Consider the following 5,837-nt stretch of genomic DNA (forward strand, 5'->3'; position numbering starts at 1 on the left):
ATGCTCTTATGAAGGCCTTATACTGTAGTGCATCACCTTTAAAAACAGGAATGTCCTTTGATGGCAACTGAGCCAGCTGCTGCTGTTTCACAAGTAACTCAGTGATTACATTCTGTTTCTGCATGACTAATAATAGATCATCACTTCTGTTAACTTGAGCATTAAGCCCAGGAGTAGAGACTGGATGAGACAGCTGTGGTACCTGTGAGTTTTCCACTTGTAAATTGGTGTGACTACTCACATCAGCTTGTTGTGGGAGCATTATGCCAACTCTTTCCTTTTTAACTCCTCGACCTTGCGATCTTTGTATTGACACATAACTGCTCAGACCATCTTCAGATCTTTCATATTCTTTAAGCACCTTTAACTTTGCTTGGCTTTCCACTAATACAGTCTCCAACTCTAACTCTTCCTTTTCCGCTTTGACTCTTGCTGTTTCAAGCTCAAGATGTTGCCTAATCCTGGCCAACTCTAACTCAAGTTCTTGCTTTTTCTTCAATGCTGCGGCTCGTTCCAGCAAGGCTGCATGTTCTGCCTCCTGTTTAGCACGAGTGGAGGAAACTTTAGATGTTGTAGATGCTCGGCTGACTTGAGACCCACGCAAGCTATGAACTGCATCCTTTCTAGCTCCAACCTGTGATGCGCTGTCATTTGGGTTCACAGCTTCCTGCAAGTCATCTGTGACATGCTCCTGCTGCTCAGCTTCATTTGGAATCATATGCTTATGATCCATTTCTTTGTCGTTTTCATAAACTCTCTTATTGATGCCATTTTGGGCTCAAACCAATTGTCCTGGTCAAATATTTTTTCTTCTTCAGACAAAAGGCTTATAACTTGGTTATTGTGACTGTGAAACTCATTCAGAGCCAATGCAAAGTCACTTTCCATCCTTTCTTTCACATTTTGAAGGTTCTGAGCATCACTCATCATTATCTTTATCTCCTTTATTTTGCCTGTGATCGTTCCTAATGTTCATCTTCTTAAGGCAATATATCTTTGTAATTTTTCTTCCAAAGCCTTCTCTGTTAACTTACATGTTCTTCCCACCTCTCTTTCATCTGCCATCTTACAAGTTGCAGGGGTTTATTGGCTCAAGTTGCATGCACTATTTCTCTTCTCCTTAGAATTTTTAATAGACATAGTGTAAACCAGCTTCATAACGTGCCAAAAACTCCACATTGACTGCATCAAATCCTGTTTTACAACATGCGGTCCCACAGGCAGAGAGAGAAAAAAGAGCGGGGTTGACGACAGCACGCAGTTAAGTCCGGCAATATGCATTTGAAACGCGAGCAAGTCCAGATACTTTTCTTTCAAAAAAGATGTTTATTGAAACTTTGAATTTACATGGCAAGACTCGGTCAAAAAACTGTGTTGCTTCCAGCTTTTCCGACTCCTCAACTACGTAATTACAGTGTGCCGGAAGCCCAAAATACCAAAAAGCACATTAGAATGTCTGCTGGAAATTATATACTTAACAACAAAAATGTATATTTCTTTCTTTAATCATTTTACCAGTACCAATAAAATTAACCTTTAATTGGCTCTTACAGTACCCACAACTTAATATTTTGTTGCACAACCTTTTTATGGCAATCGCTGCAATCAAACGATTCCTGTAACTGTCAATGAGACTTCTGCACCTCTCAGCAGGTATTTTGGTCCACTCCTCATGAGCAAACTGCTCCAGTTGTTTCCGGTTTGAAGACCACCTTTTCCAGACGGCATGTTTCCGCTCCTTTCAAAGATGCTCAATAGGATTGAGGTCAGCGCTCATAGAAGGCCACTTTAAAATAGTTCAGTGTTTCCCTCTTAGCCATTCTTGGGTGTTTCTGTGTGTTTTGGGTCATTGTCCTGTTGTAAGACCCATGACCTGCGACTGAGACCAAGCTTTCTGACACTGGCCTGCACATTTCTCTCTAGAATACCTTGATAGTCTTGAGATTTCCTTGTACCCCGCACAGATTCAAGACACCCTGTGCCAGATGCAGCAAAGCAGCCCCAGAACATAACTGAGCCTGCTCCATGTTTCACAGTAGGGACAGTGTTCTTTTCTTGATATGCTTCATTTTTCTGTCTGTGAACATAGAGCTGATGTGCTTTGGCAAAAAGTTCAATTCTGGTCTCATCTGTCCACGGGACATTCTCCCAGAAGCTTTGTGGCTTGTCAACATGTAGTTTGGCAAATTCCAGTCTGGCTTTTTTATGATTTGTTTTCAACAATGGTGTCCTCCTTGGTCGTCTCCCATGTAGTCCAAACAACGACGGATGGTGCGATCTGACACTGACGTTCGTTAAGCATGAAGTTCAGCTTGGATCTCTTTAGAAGTCTTTCTGGGCTCTTTTGTTACCATTCGGATTATCCGTCTCTTTGATTTGTCATCAATTTTCCTCCTGCGGCCACGTCCAGGGAGGTTGGCTACGGACCCATGGATCTTAAATTTCTGAAGGACATGTGCAGCTGTAGTCACAGGAACATCTGCTGCTTGGAGATGGTCTTCTAGCCGTTACCTTCAACATGCTATGATTTTCTTTCTAATCTATTTCCTTTCTCAACTCTTTCCTTTGCTTCCTCTGGTCCATGTTGAGTGTGGTACACACCATGTCACCTAACAACACACTGACTACCTGGAGCCCTGTATATAGGTCCACTGACTGATTACAAGACTGTAGACACCTGTGATGCTGATTAGTGGACACACCTTGGATTAACGTGTCCCTTTGGTCACATTATTTTCAGTATTTTCTAGGGGTACCATCATTTTTGTCCAGGCCTGTTTCATGCATTTATTTTTTAAATAATTTTATTGAATGGTTGAAAAGTAATGTCTGACTTTCATTGGTAAACATTGATAGAATTTTTATTTATTATTACTTTTGTCAGATTAAAGTTATTTCTGTGACCATTGTGAGTTTTTCTTTCATTGACCGAAGGGTACCAACAATTTTGTCCATGCCTGTATGTGCTTTAGCAGAAAGGAAAGTTTGAAGTCTAATCTTAAAAGTAGAGATAGTGTCTGTCTCCTGAATACAAACTGGGAGCTGGTTCCACAGAAGCAGCATAGAAGAAAGACTTTTCAGGGAGTTTTTAGGATATTCTCACAATAACTTACAGTAGTCCAGGCATAGTCTGGAGAACGGTAGTTTTTGCCATACATTATCTTCAGTGACAAAAAGATCAGCACAGATATAAGATTATATATATCTAGACTACAGAAATGTGCAGCCTTACATACCCTCATGTGTGAATGCATTGCAGAAGCACAGCAACGGTTGTCTTCTCAAGCTGTCAAGTATCAGCACAAAACAAGTTAAAGCTAATGTCAGCAGCTGCTGTAAAACACTGCTCTGTCTGTGTGTGACACAGACATTTTATTCAGCCTCTGCTCACTATACAGACTTCTTTGTGTATCTCATATTACTACTGGAATCATTTATTATGAAGGTGGAAACACATTGTGGTATTTAAAATTGTTTTATTATAAGGTTAACATAGACCTAATCTTTCTGCTGGCAGTGTCTTTTTTCGAAAACAGTGAACAGCTGAACGTTTTGCTGTTCAGTGTGAGGTCTCTGCTCCTTTCAGGTTTGTCTGTGAGCATAATGTGTCCTGTTATGCTTTTAGTCAACATTCATTTATTGGTTGTTCCTCAATGTTGCACCCTTCTGCAAAAAAGCTCTCTCGTTACCTCTCCGTCAGTGCTGAATTGTTCCTGTTGCAATAGACGCTAACGGCCAGGGGTTAAGTTTGTTGTGCAAGCATTCCACAGGGAAGCTATTTTTCTTGCCACCTACATCTATACCTCGCTAATTCATGACCTGTCTATAAATGCTTTGTTAGTAACAATGCCACCCCTCACAACTGGCTTAAAGATTAGAAAAAGAAGCACTGTCATTCCAAAAATTCCTCTGACAAATACAGATAATTACAGGAATTAGCCTGCTATTTTGTCATTAGCCTTCACTTTCAATGAGCCAATAATGAAAAGAGAAACAAGAGTCGCAGACAAAGATGGATGTCTTTAGAGGATTAAGACATTTTCTCCCCCCACCTCTGAGCCCACATATTCAATTTGCTGTTTTATTAATATTATTAATGTAGTCAAGCTTGAAGCTTTGAAGCTGAGAGTTTTTTCTTCTGATTGGTATTGTGCAAGCACTCACGGCTCAGCTCAGGGGAAGTCAAAGTGATTTCAAATGCACTTTGTTAGTGCCATGATGAAAATGGCAGCTCGCCTTTTTAAAGCTGTATATTTGCAAGCGTGATTATGGGGTGTGTGTTCAAATAAATGAAGCCAAAACAATGACAAACAATCAGCACTTCATAAGCTAGGGAAAGGCCATGGACAGATTAATAAGTGCTTTGCAGACACACTTGCATCCACACACATACATGCAAAGGACCTTTGGAATTACAGATATATGTAACACACTAGACAAGATTTAGTCTGGCCCCATTCTGTATCCAAATGAACAGGAGAAAGCAGCGACCTCACCGTGTAATTTACTGTTGATTTGTGTTTGCACAAACGATATCGCGACATTAGGAGGGTGATATTTGCCCTGTCCTTGTCCTGACAGGCATCAGCGGGCCGTTGGCTTTGTTAAGCAGAGAAGGAGTAAGTTGGACATGTGCGGTGTGTACACTGCAGCTGTTGAGGTGGTTAAAGCGACAATGATAACACTGCAGTAACGGCACTATAAACAGAAATGAAGCTGTCAGGAAAACTGATGCATGTAAGCTCTGCTGCTCATTTTAAAGATTTAATTTTCAGGTATTAAACGGCAGAGTTTTCAAACTTTAAAACTAATGCGTCAACATGTTTTCTATTAGTAATCACAATATAATAGCAGTAAATATTACATCTACAACTATGAGCATATTTATGAAAGGCTTTCCATTTTTACCACATGGTGGGAGGAATGACACAGAACAGTTACCTCTGTATATTCTTCTAAATGTTTCTTTGTGCAGGTTTCTTTGGTGGTACTCTCTCTAAAAATTTTCAGTACATGTTTAGACCAAGATCAGGTTTAGTTTTCCTGTAAAGAAAGCAACTGTTTGGTGCTTTCCAGTAAACATTAGGAGAATGCTTATTAATAATTTTGATTATTCTGTTGGGTTTTTTAAACAACAAAGCTTTAAGCATTTCCTTCTTTTGCGCCCAACCTCAGGACAAAGATGCAGTAAGGACGTTTGTTTATGTTGACTGACTTTGCCTTTTTCGCTGCACCCCACTGTCATTGTGTCATTGTCCAGTAATTGTATAAACCTACTACATCCATGAGGTTGAAACTCAGACTGCACATTATGTTTAAATGAATATCTTTAATTAAAGTGAAATGGTGATTGTGGTTGGTTCAGCATGGTTTGGAAACACAGACTGGATTGGATTCTCAACATTTCCTGTTCCACAAAAGAAGAAATTGTGGAATAAAATGAGATATACACAGAGACTGAATAAGACTTTGCAGCAAAGAATGTGAATATTTTAATTTACCTATCATGTTTAATTTACTGTTGTATAAATAGCAATGGAATATAATAATACACTGACATTTTTATGAGAAATAAATCTAATTATGCAGTAAATGTTTGAAATATGCATGTGCTGAGATGTAATAACTCAGATAATTATAAAAATAACAAATGCACCTTTAATTGAAATTGATTTGTTCAAAAATCTTTTCCCCGAGCATTTTTTCTTTAACTGTACTGTAACAAAAAAAAGTCACCAATGAAATGAAATCATGAAAACTAATCAACCACCCATCCCCATCCTGTCCTCCAGCTCCAGTCACCACTAGATGGCAGTAGAGACAGTCCCATGCTGCCC

This window comes from Pelmatolapia mariae, linkage group LG13 (genome assembly GCF_036321145.2).
Source record: "Pelmatolapia mariae isolate MD_Pm_ZW linkage group LG13, Pm_UMD_F_2, whole genome shotgun sequence".
In the NCBI taxonomy this organism is placed as follows: Eukaryota; Metazoa; Chordata; class Actinopteri; order Cichliformes; family Cichlidae; genus Pelmatolapia; species Pelmatolapia mariae.